The sequence below is a fragment of the Pinus tabuliformis genome, chromosome 2_2 (assembly GCF_031772625.1).
Source record: "Pinus tabuliformis cultivar Carrire ecotype Pingquan chromosome 2_2, CPIR1, whole genome shotgun sequence".
Taxonomy (NCBI): Eukaryota; Viridiplantae; Streptophyta; class Pinopsida; order Pinales; family Pinaceae; genus Pinus; species Pinus tabuliformis.
The window spans coordinates 185,518,745-185,536,058 of NC_142300.1; positions in this window are offsets into that span (position 1 = coordinate 185,518,745).

Consider the following 17,314-nt stretch of genomic DNA (forward strand, 5'->3'; position numbering starts at 1 on the left):
TGTTACAAACCATACAATTATTTCTTAGAAACTTCCCTGCTAATAGAACTCTTCCATCATCTTCTCCATGTTTGTATGTTTGTCATACTCCCGGTGTGCTCCTGATCTTGTGCATGAGAATTTAGTTTTTATGACATACAGGCACAACCACACCCATAGGCCTTCTTTCGTGCGTTTGTGAGGCCTATAACCACACTCTTAATCCTTTCTCCCAATGATTGTGGCTTAGAATAGGATAAACCTTCTATGCTCAAATAAGAACTTGCCAAAACTTCTTTAATCAACATCATATGGTTATTCATGCCCAAAATTTCTTCATTAGTCAAGTGTCTTCCTTTCAAATAATATTGGGTGATAAAATCTTAGGAAGCGTTTCACCCTCTAAATGAGAAGCCTCTTCAATCATTACTATCTACTTGTCTATCATAATACAGTCATGCTACAAATTAACTGTTAGATCATAAATTATATTAGGTTCTCAGACATATGAAATAAAAAGTCACCATCATATTATCAAACATTCATCAAGGATTAACATCACATAAGAGTGTCTTCATACTTCAAGGATCATAATAATCAAGTGAGGGCTTCCAATTCTACCACATGTTAGATTTACTAATATTTACTAAGGTCAACAAGATAATCAATCTTATTGTCACACTTTCATCATGCTTATCTAAAGAATTAACAACAAAATAAAGCTACCATATATAAAAAACAATGTGCTAGCCTTCTATATGAAATCCATCGTGTCTAAAATGAAATATGCTTGCCAAATATCAAGAGCGCCAATATATATATCACATGTACTATAAATAAAACTTACTTTCATATGATTTTTAGACCTCAAGGCTTACCTTGCCATCCATTATTTCAACTTACATACCTTGTAGTATGGATGTACCTTTGATGCTTGTAACACTTATTTGTCATTGGCAGTTGTAGGTCTTCTCTTCATGCAATAGCTATCTTTTTTTGCACCTTAGATGATCCCCTTGAAGGACCCACTTGTCACATATCATCAAGAGGTTATAATACATATACTCAAATATTCATGCATGAAGTATAAGCCAAATAATAAATCTAATCAAGAAATAACATAAATCTAAATGGTACTTATCTTTAATGATAGGTGATCATCTCCCTCTTGAACCAAACTTCAAGAGTTAGTACTTTTCATAACAATTTTTCCTTCCATATTTCCATTGACTTCATCAACAACCAAGGCCATCAACCCTGACACAAAACTAGAACATCTTCACACAGATCATGTTTCAAAACTGCAAAACTCAAGCCATCATTTTATCCTAGGGTTTCTTCTAGACCATAACCTCATAATCAAACATCAAACCCTAATAACAAGATTTCCAAGGGTTTCCTTCAAACCCTAACATTCTTTTAGGTCTCCTCCATCTTCTCTTTCTTCCATGTTCTTAGGGGTGATCAATGAATTTTCTTCAACCCAACTTTGATATTGTGTTAATTAGGGTTATATTGTTATTTGCTTTAGATAATTTCATTTCTCCATTTACACATTAAATTCACTCCATAACATCAAAACATTATCTATATTTACAATATTATTAAAAAACATATGCAACTATATATAAAGAATAATATCATCATCAATGTAATAGAACATAAAGGAACAGGAGAAGAAAAACACTCACGCATAGGGACACCAAGATTGGTCAGAGACCAGGGAAAAATCCACTACAGGGAAAGCCCTTTCAAATTCTTCTTCTTATTATATTTTCATTGAATGGTTCAACAAAGAGAGAGTACATTGATCCATATATTCAACCATAAACCTATCCAAAAAAATCAACTAAACAACATCCATGAGATGAACCCAACAATGCTAATAATCAAAACCTTGATTCAGAGGCCTACGGTCAACTGCTATTGTCTATGGTCAATTTAAAAATTCTATGGTCAACTGACGAAATATGTGGTTAATTGTAAAATTCAAAACCTATGTCTCAACCGCACAGAGAGACAATTGTGTGTGGTTGAAACTCTTCAACCACACACATAGGCATGCATGCCTGCGGTTACAACTAAATTTCCCTATAGCATGTCTGCGACTAGGAACCAAAAACCCTAGAACACACATGCGAGCTTTAGACCCTGTAATTTCGAACTTGTGTGAGCCAATCTCTGTGAACAACCTCAAACTTGTGTGAGCCAAAGCCAAAGAAGAGAATAGAAGAATGCTTCATGATCATCTCCAAATGAGGTTGAGGTCACTTGTATTTATAGACTTCCAAGGGTGTCCAATTTTCTTTAGGGACGACCTGATTAAATGTGAACATGTGGGATTTAATTAAAAAATACAATTTCCCTTGTCCAAATTGAGTTCTTCAATAGTCAAAATTGGTCCTCTTGAAAAGATGAATCTCGTCCCATAATTGGAATTTCTCACCGAGATTCCAAAATTAAGAATAACATCTTACTAAGGGATGACACATGGCACATTATGATTTTCCGAATGGTATGTTGTAGATGACATGTGGCCACCTACATAGTTAACCCCTCCGATGGCGAACCAATTCCACATTGACACATGGTGCATTGTGATTGGTCGGATGTGATGATGTATACACCTAAAAAATAAACAATGATGATACATGGAAATATATGGTTGGGTGATGTGGCTTCCTTGTATAATCAACATATGATGTCATTAGGTGTCATCATCATGGTGATGTGGTTCCGCTTGGCACTGCCACATGTCATGTACATTTGGGAAATTTTGATTAGATATAAGCTCAAATATGGGTGGCAGATGGCACCCCTCATAGGATACCATGTGGCGTGTTGAAATCATGCTAGCATCATCATCCATGTGGCCATGGATCCTTAAGTTAGCGTCTCATTGCATGGTTGCATGGGGTTGAGTGTCAACATTTAAGAATGATCATATGTGTTTTGGAGAATTTGGTATCTACGGATAAATACTAATTCCCTAGATAAGTAGTTGTATCTAGAAAAACAGTTTAAAGTGTTTTAGACTTTTCCTATAACCAATAGATAAGATGAGAAGATGAGAAGACCTACTTGTAGTTACGATTTCCTCTCGTCTCTCTTGTATTGATCCTGTTGCTCCTTCCTATACTTAATACACTTGAGAAGTACCCTGTAAACACAACAGAAAACAATGAACTGATCAAAGCACATGATTTATTGAATATAAGTGAAAGGAATCAGATAAAATTCACACATATAAGCATTATGAAACAATACAAACATATGGGAAAAAGGTTCAAAAAATTTGAAAGAAGAAGGAATTACAACCATTGGTGTCTAATTCAAAGCCATTCCTTCAGCTTGGATCCCATCCACATCACATCAAAAGCATGACAAACTTGTAGCATTACAATACTTGCTTCAAAGCCAAATCTCATAGTAGCATTATCTCCTTACAAGTCAACATAATCCAGCCCCTGATCACTTAGATGAGTGGTCAATTTATAGGAAGATGAAGGAGGTTTTGTCATAAATGGTGGCATTGAATGGCCTTCCATACTGAGAATTAGTTCCATGGAGGAAGGGATGAGAAGATAGGATGCACCTTAACTCATTCCTAATCCATTTTTGAGCTCATAGGAGTTGATAATTGAGGGAACCTTCTAGATGACGCCAAAAGATAAGAATATTCCCCAAACCCTATGTGAATTTCGCTCAATCTTGCCCAACACATGTGAAAGGAAGCTTAAGTGCTCTACAAAGCACCTTGGCAGTGGAATCAACTGCTCTGCAGTTTACCTTTACAAGGGCTTACCTACGCTGGTCCCTCTAGAGGCTATTCCTGGATGTCTTCAAGTCATGAAACTTTCCGGGAAGGAGGCATTCAAAGGGGTGACTTGTTTAGGGCATGAAGCAACTGAATTAGGGTTTGATGAGCCCTAAAACACTGATCTAGATGTTGGGATTTGATGTGCCCAAATGGAATCTCTACTTTATTTTCAAGTCATTCTTTTGTCATTTCATGCAAGTTTTAGGGTTTTTTGGGGCCCTTGGGGTTTCATTTTCTTTTGCCTTGGGATCAACACAGGCTTTCACATTGAAAAATGTGCTGAAGAGCACTCAGATAGAAGGCTACATGCTCTGTAGTGCATTTTCTATGTGCATGGGCTGCGTTGGGCGAGTTTCTCAAGTTTGATTTAGTTGTTTGCTCCAAAATTTGTCATGTTTTTTGCATGGAAAGGATCCCAATTAAGCTTATGATTGTGTTTCAGGCTTTCATTGAATCAGAATTTTGATTACATGGTGAGAAAGAGAGCATGAAGAACAAGACATGGTTTCCCTAAACAATCCGGATGCAGTTGAGGCCCTAAAAAACAGTGAGTTACTTAAATACTTTAAGTTGTCTAGAATGAGGCAACAAATAGAACTACTACAATTCCTTGTTCGTGCATGGGATTCGACAGATCATACTTTTCACAATATGGACAAGATGGTCCCTATTACCATTGATTATATTTACTTTCTTACCGGACTGTTGAGTCATGGTGCCCCCATCTCTCCTTCTGGATTTTCCCGCGGAGGTGAATCGGTGAGAGATTATATTAGACAGTTTTGTCGGCCAAGTGCACAACCTAGCAAGGATGTGAAAATAAACATCAGGGATGTAGGTGACTTTCCTTTGAGAACGAGCCTCCTCATAATCACAAAATTGGCCAGAAGTGTGACACTACATCTGGCAAACATATCTTATATGTAGTATGCACTGGAGTGTCTAGAGCCAAAAGTTTTCAACTGGTGCGAGGCTGTGCTTTCCTTACTGAAAGAACAACTGACCAAGGTAAAAAGTCGTAAGATGAAGAATTTCTTCTATGGTTTGATCTTAATCACTTTTACCTTAGATAGAATCCCATTGATGTAACCACAACATGTATCACTGGGTGTAGTTGGTCCTAGAGATCCACATATGTAGAGGTGGGTCAAATTTATGGCTCAACGTACAGGTCAATCAACAATCATTTTTTCCACTACATTCTTCAGTTGGCTCAAGCGACAACATCTTGTCATCTAGGAGCATCCATACTCAGGGATGGATTTTTGTGGAGATCCAAATTTCATTCTACCAGTTGGAGCACAATGGGGTGCTATGGTTAAGTTGTTTGACCAAAATGTTTTTTGATTTTTCAAGTGTCTACATGTTTTTTGTGTTTTTAATGTTTCCAAGACTAAACTAAAAATCACTCTTATGCATGCAGATGTCGGTACTATTTGACCTGTGGGACACCAATAGGTTGTAGGTGGGCCAGCACGGAGAAACATTGAAAGAGAATTTCTCCAGGACTTAGATCTGGCCGAGACCTTAGCAGAGTTACAGGATCACATAGAGGGATTAACCCTTGGTATTCCGAATGTCTGGACCGAGGATTTACCTATGAGGCTACAACGCCACACTATTAGTGTTCCTAGCTACTGGGCGAGGCTTTTACGCATGATAGCACAGGCTGTGACCTGTTACCATGATCGCCACTAGATCTACTTAGGATATTTTGCATGCATTCTGAGTTTTTTGGGTTAGATGACCAAACATATCTTGGACACAAATTTTTTAAAAACGTTTGAAACACCTATCTATTTTACTTTCAGAGTTTTCTATGGTTATATGAAATCCTATTCAACTGATGATGTGAATTGAAAATATTACTTTTACATGTGTTGCAAATGTCTATTTAACACATAATTCGCTAGAGAATCAGTTAGTGTGTTAAGATTTATGGAAATATGTTGATATTGAATGTGTTCAAAATGTCTTTCCAAAATACGAACTCTAAGGAACATATGGAAAATTGTTGGATTTTAGACAGTATAAATGTTTGTTAGTTGTAGTACAAAGAGTTACGAGTCCAGCCTAACGATGATATGGTGAATGCCAAGTGAAATGGCATCAGAGAGTAGTTCAATCAATGCGCTATACTCAGCGTTGTTGTTCGTCAATCGACTAATACAAATCTCTTGGAAAATCACTAACTCGCCACTTGGAGCGAAAATAGCCCATGCTGCAGAGGATAAATTCTACGTACTATGACTAGCACCATCGGCATAACCAACAAAGGGTTCTGAAGATTCTGACATCTCCAACAAATTCAAAGTGGATTACTAACCAGATAAACATATCTAAAATATACACACACACACATGCAATGAAAGCACATATACAATGAGTTTTACTACACTTAATCAAGCATAGTAACGTTTGAGGTACAACCTGTTTCGGGGCTGCGACAATGGAATCCCATCATAATCTACTAACTTGTAGGCACCTTTTTCCAGAACACACTTGACAATATAAGGACCCATCCACATTGGTTCGAATTTCCCTGCTCCAAGTTTATCAGCTTCTTGATCGTAAAGCAAGACCAGGTCTCCTTATGAGAAGATACAAGGCTTGACATTTCTATCATATTGCGCCTTAATACATTTCTTATGCACTTCGTTAGCCAATGCGGCATCATGACGGGTTTCATCCAAATGGATTAATTCCAAGAAACATGCTTCTTCTTTAGAAGTGTCGGGTAATAGGTCAATCACGAGTTTGAGCGATGAAATTTCACATTGTATCGGTAAGATTGCTTCCAAACCATACACCAACTGAAAGGGTGTGAATCTAGTTGCATTTCTCATCGAGGTTTGATATGCCCACAAGGTAGAGTACAGGATTAAGTGCCAGTTTCGCTTATGAACCCTTATCATTCTTTGCAGCATCCGCTTCAGGACTTTGTTGATGGCCTCAACTTGTCCATTAGCTTGTGGGTAGTAAGGGGTAGAACTATCATATCGCAGTCCTAACTTAGCAGTCAACTCAGCCATCATGTGATTGCAAAAATGTGACCCATGATCTATAACTATGGCTTGTGGTACACCAAACCGAGCAACCACATGGTTAAAAAAGAAAAGAGTAGTCGTTTCTCCATTGTTGTTTAATGTTGGCATCGCCTTGGCCCATTTGGTAAAATAGTCAATGAAAACTATAATATACCCATGGCCCTCGGCTGAGGTGGGGTTACATGTCATAAAGTCAATGCCCCATTTGGTGAATGGGCCAACAATAATGACTGGATGCAATGGTGCAGGTGGTAATCTGGTTTTTCAGTCATATATCTGGCATGCGTGACAACTTATGACGACAATAATACAATCTTTAAATATAGTTGGCTAGAGTAACCAACACAGAGAATTCTCTGTGCAATTGTATATCCAGATAAGTGTCCACCACAGGCACCTGAATGGAAATCATTCAATGCTTTCTTGGCTTCCTCATGCGTGAGGCACCTCCGTAAAACTATATCGATACCATGATGGTAAAGAGTGTCACCAATGATCAGATAATCTTTGGCTTGGTAGCGAATATGTCATTGTTGCGAGCGAGAGGTATCAGGCCGTAAAGTTTGGGTCTAGAGATAGATTAGTATATCTCCATACCGCATGTCAGATGATGATATTAGAAACATAGACTCATCCAAAATCGATTTTTCAGATGTTGAATCAATGGAGATCGAGGGAAGGTCGCAAAGTAACTCTGCAAAAAATAGAGATTTATTTGATTTGGACTTGATGAATTCCAAATCAAATTCCTGTAAAATAACTATCCATTTTGAGTATTTGCCCCCCAAAAATTGATGTGACAAAATGTATGTCATAGGGTTGCAATCTGAAATGACAGTTGTTTTCCGTAGCAGGATGTAATGGCGAAATCTTTGAAAAGCTGCCAAAGCTAGTTTTTCAACATAAGAGTACTTACTTTCTGTATCGTTGAGATTACAACTCAAAAAATAAATCAGATGTTCAATTCCATTTTCTTCTTGGACTAAAACCATGCCAATGGTTGTATCTGTAGTAGCAAGATACAGGTAATACTCATTTTGGTAATTTGGAGAATACATTAATGAAGCTCTAATCAAGGTATCTGTTATCACAAAATCACAACTGAAGGGCTGCTGATCAGGCAGCAGACTCTGTGTAACTATTTCAGACCAAGCTTTTGACTAAGGATTAGCCTCCCTAGCCTGAGAGGGCTCTCTCAAGAAAAGGTTATTGATTTTGAATGTTGATAAGAGGGCTAACTCTTGTACAATAGATTTAATGTAAGCATAACTGGTTGGAAACACACCAAAAGATATCTCATTGGGCTATGGAGTCTATAATATCAAGTAAACAAGAAAAACACAGTGAACTCATAGAAATCAAGGCTCTTAGCATTACAAGTCAAACATATTCCACCACACATAGCTTGCTGTATACACAGGAAGTCAGAGCATATAAGTATGAATTCTGAGTGATTGCATACAACAAAACCATAAAATAACATAAGGTATAACACATCATCACTTCATTTGACCATGACAATCCTTCGAGAATCTTGAGAAGAGTATAACTCTGTTTTACTATTACTGTAAAAAAAGATCTTACAGTGGCCCAAAACAACACACTTTTTCTATTAAGTATCCAACCTTTTTTACATCTAAGTTATTCCTATATATAGCCTATCAAAACACTGCTGTACGAGACTCCTCATCAAGCATGAAGGGAGCTCGGGCTTTTGACATAAATGACCTTAACAATAACATAAACGAACTAATTTATTACAAGAGATATGATGCTACGAAAACAGAGGATTCCATCATATTGGCACTTTAAGTCTTCTTCCTTGTATACCCTGATGTGTCCTTTGAGCTTGCCACCTGTAGTACTGCAATAATAACCATATCCAAGCTTAAAACAGATTCAATGTACATACAGCTCCGGATACTTGATGCATAGATGACTTCAACAACCGAAAAGAAAATGAAGCCTATATTCTTGGTTGCTGCCTCCCTCGGTGTTCATATATTAATGATCCATCTTTAAGCCATTTAAACCTTGGATAGTCCCGTGTGACTGAAGAAAACTCATAACCCAGCCATCCCACAACTGGACAAGTGTATCATTTAACACCTCAGCAGCTCTATCCAAACCCTAAAATTTCGGAGATAAAGTGACTTTTAGGCAAAAGACAAACTTGACTTTTTCTTTGAATATTTACACCTGGCCTCCTTTTCAAAATATCTGACTGATCTTCTATAGTCTACATGCTGATATTAAACCATCTCTTTGAATATATGCTGATCTCAGCATTCCAACTCAAGCTTTAAACCTAACCAGTCATCTACAGCAGTTTCGTAGCGCGCTACGAAATTGCTGTAGGTCATCAAAATTAAATATATGAACCTCAAAACAGCAATATTTCAAATCTATGATTCCTTTAGTCTTTCCATACAGGTGTGAAGACACAAAAAAGTCTCAAAAACTTTTAAAAAGACAATGGCCTAACATATATCAAAATTTGAGAAAACACATTCCTCCTTGAATCATTTAGCTAGCTTGTCTAGCTTTTCTTTCAGGCTGATGACTTCCTCCTTCAACTTCTTGTTCTGTGCTCTTAGACTTGCATTCATTTGTTTCATAGTTTTTGCCTGTTTTAGAGCTGGTATTGTCCATACATAGGCGTCAGATACCGAACTAGCTTGACTGATCAAACTTGTTTTACCTTTCATCACAGCTTTCTTATAACTAGTATATCTCACTGCCTTCTCTTTAAAAATATTATGAACCTGAGGTATCTCCTTACTTGCTCCAGCTTGTTTTGTAATGGCAACCACATTTCCACTTTGACTGATAACCACCTTATTGTCCTTATTCTTGTTTTTAACTGCTTGGACTATTCCAGAGAAGATTTCAAGTGCCTCTGTCCTAGGCATGTCTGAAGGGACTTTCTCTTTTTGAGCCTTTTCTGCTTCCTTTATTTGCCTCCTAGTCATTGGTCTGCGAGGTTTAAAGGCATACTCTTCACCTGGTTCTTCAAACTTTAACCTTTTGGAAGCCTTTGACTTCTTAGAACTCTCAGGTGAAGATTGTGTTAGATCAATATGCATAGGTGCCACCAATTGATCTGGTTCTATTTCAAGTGGTTCAACTTGGATTGGATGTTCTTGTTCTAATTCAATGGCTTCCAGCAAATCATTTAGACTACCCTTAGAAACAGGACTCTCTTCCACATGAGCAGATTTTCCTTTTTCTTTGTTCAGCTGGCCTCTAGTTCTTGCTCTTGAAACTCTTTCAACTTCACTAGACTTAATTTCATCTTTTCTTTTGTGAGTCTTCTGTTTAGATGATTCTGGTGTTTCTTTAAGCGGCAACTTAGAGGCTTCTTTTTCAGACACTTTGGATGATTTTGAAGTTTTGACTACTGATGCCTCAGGAGTTTCTTTGACTGTTACAGACCTCTCTGGCTTCTTTGTTTTAGCTTTGGGCTTCTTATGGTCTGTTATTTCTTTCCTAATCTCAGCCAAAGTAGTATCCTCACTCCTATCTTCTCTTTCTCTTACAGGTAATGGAGTGAGGCCCGTTTTACTAGGGAAACCGGCCATGAATACAAACGAATCCCAGTCTTTACCAATTTTATGTAGGCTATCCAACACCAATAATTTAACCAGACCATGATGAAAAAGAGATGTTTCATAAGCTTCCTTTTTCAACTGAATCTTGTCACACATCTTAGAAATACTCCTGAATAAGTAAAAAGGGATGTCTATTGAGCTCTTACCAGTGAAGTGTAGTAGCAGCTTGAAATGATATGAGTAGACTTTGTTGTACCGACCTTCACATGTCAAGTACTTCTGGATGCATGTCAATAATGTAGCATAATTCTCCTTAAGATAGCTCCTTGGGACAGCTTTAGTAAGATCTTCGTCTACATATGGTGCCTTTAAGAACTCCTTACACGGACCCATATCAAACTTGAAATTCTTGAACCATTCTTGGCCACCTCTTGGGATTTCTGTGACTGTAGAAATGACTTCAGGGGAAACCGGAAACTCCAGCATGGCCACCTTTGAATTTAATCCCGTGAAGTTCACTGCAAATGCCTTGGTCACTTCTGCATGTCCACCTTTGAGTTTTTCACAGAACCGCCAACAACCAGCAGCTCTGAACGCCTTTGCTACTTCCTCATCCCTGAGGGTTACATCTAATCCTCCGGCTCTGTTCTCACACATCTACCGAACGGTGCTCCTTTCTCTCCATGTTTCTTTGCACAATTCTACACAAGGAAATGACGGTGGTTTGCAGCACGATAACACTCTTTGGCTGTAGAACTCAGGCTCGCTTGCAGTAGTCTGATTAGAATAAAGCTCACGCTTTTCATAGAGTAGAAGACATTCATATGTTATGAAAAACACATTATGGAATGACCACTTCCTATAACGTCCTCCAAACTGACACCTAACTCAATGAAATCAGACCTGATGGCAAAGTAATGGCTAATCATGACACGTAAATGGTGTGAGGAAACAATCATAACCGGACTCGTGACTCACCACTTCTCGGATTAGACATTTCAGAAAAAAAAAACTAGACAACAGCCCGAAACCCCGATTTCGTAGCGCGGGCAGTTCAAATTTAAAGGAATGCGCTACGAAATCGCTGGAAAACGGGCCGCTACGAAAACACGCAAACATTATTTAGCAGCAGAACTGACCAATCACACTCGCGCTACGAAACTGCGCAAGTACCTAAGAGATCATACCCGCGCTGCGAAACTGCGCAAGTACCAATGACATGACATGACATAACTAACCATGATGGAAGATGACTAATGCCCTTGCCTTTACACGAATTTCATTCATAACTCTTGAATTTCAAAATTTGAAATTGACATAAGTTAACAAACTTATTTACAAGACCTCAAGACTTTATAAAAACTTATGGATAATTAACATATACATGAACTATAGATTCTAGTGATAACAGCGGCTCCACTAGGGATAGTGTGCCCCTGTGGTACACTAAGAACACGTAGTACCAGTGCTTTATCCATTTATTACACTCACATCTGGCTGACAAGCATTCCTCTCAAACTTTGTGGGCCTTCTCCTCGGGCTAAAATCTGCTAGTTCAGCTTGTCACTTATTGCTAGCACAAACACTTCAAAAGCAATGATTATTTACAATGATCATGAACTACTTGGCAGACTTCTCACTGATAATAATGCTTTAAGAACCTGCCATTGACAGGCCCACCAGCATACTGTGATCCATCAACTTCTTGCAAAATGTAAGTATTGTTTCCATGGAAGGCAGAGATCAAATATGGCCCCTTCCATAAATTCTCAAACTTACCATGTTTGCCCTTTTCCTCAATTTTGGCTTCCCATTTCAAAACCTTGTCATTAATTTGAAAGGTCACATCTTTAATCTTCTTGTCAAAAGCCCTTTTGACTCTATTCTGACTTTGTTGATAATCTTCAACCACTTCATTCCTTTTTTCTTGTAATGCAATCAATTGATTAATCCTCCTCTGTATGGCATTGGGCTCTTCTTCAAGTCCTTGAATTAATTTCATAACTGGGACACCAAGAGACGTTGGAAAAATAGCTTCTGCTCCGTACACAAGTTCATAAGGAGAGGTTCCAATAGATCTTTTAGTGCAAATGCGATCAGCCCATAATGCATACTTCAGTTTCAAATGCCAAGTTTTCTTGTTTTCCTCCAGCAATTTCTTGATAATCCTCACAAGACTCTTATTTGAACTTTCAGCTAGACCATTGCCTTGTGGATAATAAGCTGTTGAATGACCAAGAGTAATATGATATTGATGGCAAAAGTTTATCATTCTCTTAGACTTAAATGCTTGAGCATTATCTGTGATAAGCTTGAGTGGACATCCAAACCTTGATAAAATATTGTTCTCTAAGAAAGAAATAATGACTGCATCATTAGCTTGTCTAGTTGGCACTGCCTCTATCCACTTTGTGAAATAATCTGTGGCTGTAAGTATCCACCGATGTTGGCCTGATGAAGAGGGATGTATCTCACCTATAAAATCTAGCCCCCACTGCTGAAAAGGCGCCTCTACATAAATAGGAACAAGAGGCATAGGCATGAGCTTTCTTTTACCTTCAAACAACTGACATTCATGACAAGCTGCAACCTTTTTATAAATATCTTTGAACATGGTGGGCCAAAAATACCCAGCTCTCAATATTTTGTTAGCAGTAGCCTTCCAATAATGGTGACCTCCACAGTCTCCTTTGTGAAATTCTTCAATCACTCTATCAGCCTCCTCTTCAATTAAGCAACTTAGCAGAATCCCTCCAGCATCCTTCCAAAACAAACTCTGTTCATAAACAAAATATTTAAGAGATTTCAGCTTGATGAAACGGGCTCTAGACTTGGGAAGATTGTCAGGGGCTCTGTTGTGCTGTAGTACAAATGAGACATCCTTATACCATTCAGATATCAGAAATTTTTCATTGATTTGAACCAACTCTTCCTCTTCTTCAAAAATTTCTGATATTTCTGCATTAAAATTAATATCACTGCAGTCTAGATTTGAGTGAGTTAGCAACTCTGCTAACCCTTGGCCTTTCACCAATTTAGTTGGCCTAATTTCAATATCATATTCCAACAATTTGGCTATCCATTTCCCTCTTTTACCATCCGGGTCTGCTTGTGTGAGAATTTCTTTAATAACAGCACTTGCGCACAAATGCAATAATATGAGAATGAAGCACATAGATTCTAAAATCTTTGATTGCCTTAACCAAAGCATATGCTTGCTTTTCTAAAATGTTATACTTTAATTCAGCATTTGCCAATGTTTTACTAAAGAATGAAATAGGCTGCTCAGTACCTTGATCCCCTTTCTGCAAAAGAACTCCAGCGATTGTATCTTCAGAGGCATAAGTGAATATTAAAAATTCCTTGGAGAAATCAGGACTAATAAGCACCGGTGCTTGAGTGAGTGCTTTTTTAATTTCTTCAAACGACTTTCTTGCCTCAGCTGTGTCCACCTAAAGTCTGCTCCCTTCTTTAGCATTTTTGTGATGTGCTTAACCACCTCTGCAAAGTTAGGAATGAACCTCCTAACAAAATTGACTTTACCAAGAAAGGACTGAACTTCTTTCTTACTCCTTGGCAAATCCAGCCTTGAAATAGCACTAACTCTATTTGGATCTATTTTAATGCCTTCTTGAGAAATGATATGCCCAAGCAACTTACCAGAAGTCAAAGCAAAGATACTTTTAGTTGGATTCAAAGAAATGCCGAACCTTCTACACTTCAATAATATCTTTTCTAGATGCTTTAAATGATCTTCCTCTCTCTTTGAAAATACTGTGATATCATCAAGGTATACCACAACTGATTTATCTCTCTCCTCTGCAAAAGCAATGTCCATAGCCCTTTGGAAAGTCGCCCCTGCATTCATGAGGCCAAAGGGCATCTTGGCATACATAAATGTGCCCCATGGTGTAGTAAAGGCTGTCTTCTCCTGATCCTCTGGATGAACAAGGATTTGATTGTATCCTGAAAAGCCATCTAACATTGACATTCTTTGAGAACCTACAATATTCTGCAACATGAGATCCATTTTAGGAAGAGGATAATTGTCCTTGAGTGAAGCCTTGTTCAAATTCCTAAAGTCTATGCAAATCCTTATTTCTCCGTTCTTTTTCCTCACTGGAACCAAGTTGGCTAACCAATTTGAAAATCTGATAGGAACAATAATCTTCGCATCATACAACTTCTTAACCTCTTTCTCAATTAATGGCATCAGCAGAGGATTTATTCTTCTCAATTTTTGCTTAAAAGGTTTCTCATTTGGCTTGATGGGGATTGTATGTTGTATAACTGAGGAATCATATTGTTTGAGATCAGTATAATTCCAAGCAAACACATCAATAAACTTCTTCATCAGATCAATGTACTTAACCTTTAGATCAGCTGATAAAAATTTTGAAATTTTGATCAATTTAGGCGCTACTAAATCACCTAGATTGCAGCTTTCTATCTCTTCTTCATTTGCCTGCAACCTTGGCGCCTTAAAAACATCATTCTGATCAAAAAGTTTCTCAAGTGGAATCAGACCCTTAGGAATGAGGTTATTTTGCAGCTGCAACACCTCAGACTTTTCTTTTGTTTCCACTAACATGTTTTGCTGGTCAATTTGACAATTCTCAAATTCTCCTTTCAATTCTAAGAAACTTTTCACCTGCTGGTCATCTTCAAATACTTGCCAATTTAGGATATTGTCAGGGATCACTGGCCTATGGCGGACTTTGACTGCATAACTGTCAGAAGCATGTTTAGGAATGACAAAAAGACTAGCTGCTACAGCAAGAGAATCTGCCATGGAATTCTGCTCTCTGGTTATGACATTGAAAGTGTATGATTGAAACTTTTCCAACAATTCTAACACCAAATTCCTATAAGCTCTCATTCTTGCATCTTTTGTTTGATAAACACCTTGAACTTGCTTTATAACTAGCTCAGAGTCCCCATAAACAGCAATGTTTTTTGCCTTGAACTCAATCAAATTTTCTAGGCCTAAAACCAAGGACTCATACTCGGCCATGTTATTTGTGCAATCAAAATTGAGCTTATAAGACAGAAACTTACTCTCATCAGCTGGACTCATGATCCAAATTCCAGCGCCAGCTCCTTCTTTCCCTGCTGCTCCATCAAAATACAAAGACCAGCAACCAGAAATGTCTTCTTCATTACTTTGCTGCAACTCTTCACACTGATTTTCTGCTTTTTCTTTCTGTGATTCCTCTCCCACTGATTCATTAAACAGAATGGCTGATCCCAAGCCTGTATCACAAGAATAGATAGGAAAATTCTGTGGTTTATCCTTACTACTCACCATATATGCCATCCTTGTTTCCGGTATAACCTTCTCTGCTCCCCAAATACTGGAATAGTAGCATAAGTCAAATCCATTTGCATAGTACCCTTAATTTTAGCTGCCCATGATCTTGAAAGTAATATTCCAAATTTAGGTGGAACATCAGCCACAACAATATCCATGACAGTGGTTTTGGCTGGGATTTGTGTAAGAGCCACAACAACATCCTTAATTAACCCAATACAATGCACCCTCTTAGAATCAAAAGAAAATAAATCTTTATAAGGTCTGGTCACTTCCAATCCTAACCTTTCCATAATGACTTTGGGCATAAGATTATGAGATGCTCCTGAGTCCAACATGGCATTATGAAGAGTCATTTCATGTATATTGATGCTTATATAAAAAGGAGGAAATTCATCATTCTGCTCATCCTCCAGCCTTGGGCCCAAACAAATGATAGGATTGTCTTCTTGCAAATTTAAAATATCAGCTCCTCCCGGGGGAGAATTAAGCATTTCCACAATCTTGCTTCTATACTTGTTTACTTTCAAAAGTTCATTAAATGGGACTGATATTTTAATTTTAGAAATCTCATTTTCTATATTGAATCCTGGAGTAGACTTCTCAACTTCCTTAGGAAGAACAAGAGCTTGATTCTCTTTCTTTTCAATAGGAGCATCACCTTTTTCTTCAGCTTGTTTTGGCTTTTCTTTTTTGTCTTCCACTGCTTTTGGAATATTCTTCTTAGGCTGACCCTTATTTGCTGTAATGGGGACATCTCGATTTCTGAGGTTATATTGCTTCTGAATTTCAAATATGGCATGCTGATAACCCTTTAGGAAATCTGAAGGTTCTTCTTCAACTTTTTGTTGACTAGACTCATCATGTTCTTCTTTTGTTAAAAAGATTTCTGAATCTTCTTCACCAAGACAATGAATAGCTTCTTCTGGTTCCTCAGTCTCTTCCTCACCATCTACCATATTTTGCTGAAATGGAGGTCTTACAGGAGGATCAGCTGGCTGATTTCTATTTTCCCTTGGCCTTTGTTGATTTTGTGGCCTTCTAAACTGGGGATTTCTGAACCGAGGTTCTTGTTGTGCTTGAGGAGCAGCAGTATTCCCAAGTGCTAATTGGTCCATTAACTTTTCCATAGTCTTCATCATGGTTTCAAATCTTTCATCTTGAGCTGAAGTAGAGGGCCTCTCCTCTTCCTTAATTTTGGTCTTAGCCATCTTAGACTTTTTAGCAGCAAGTATATTTACTTCAACTTTGATAGCATCATTTTGCATATCAGCCAATGTAGCAGACTCTCTTTCTCTGAGTAAGAGAGAAAAATCAGATTCAAAGGACTCAGCATATCTTAGTTGGGCCAGGGCTCCAGGAGGTTTTAAGTGAGCTGGAATGGAATTGTAAATCTTATTGAACCTCTTAGAAAATTTTGAATAGTCTCATCTGGGGCTCTTCTCAAATTATTATACTCAGTGAGGGCCTGTACTGGATTAGTCCTATTTCCCCATTTTCTCAAAAAACTATCTTCAAACTCAATCCAACTGTGAATACTACCAGCTCCCAAGGCTTTGAACCATTTCCTAACTTCCCCAATAAAGGACTGAGCAAATAATCTCAA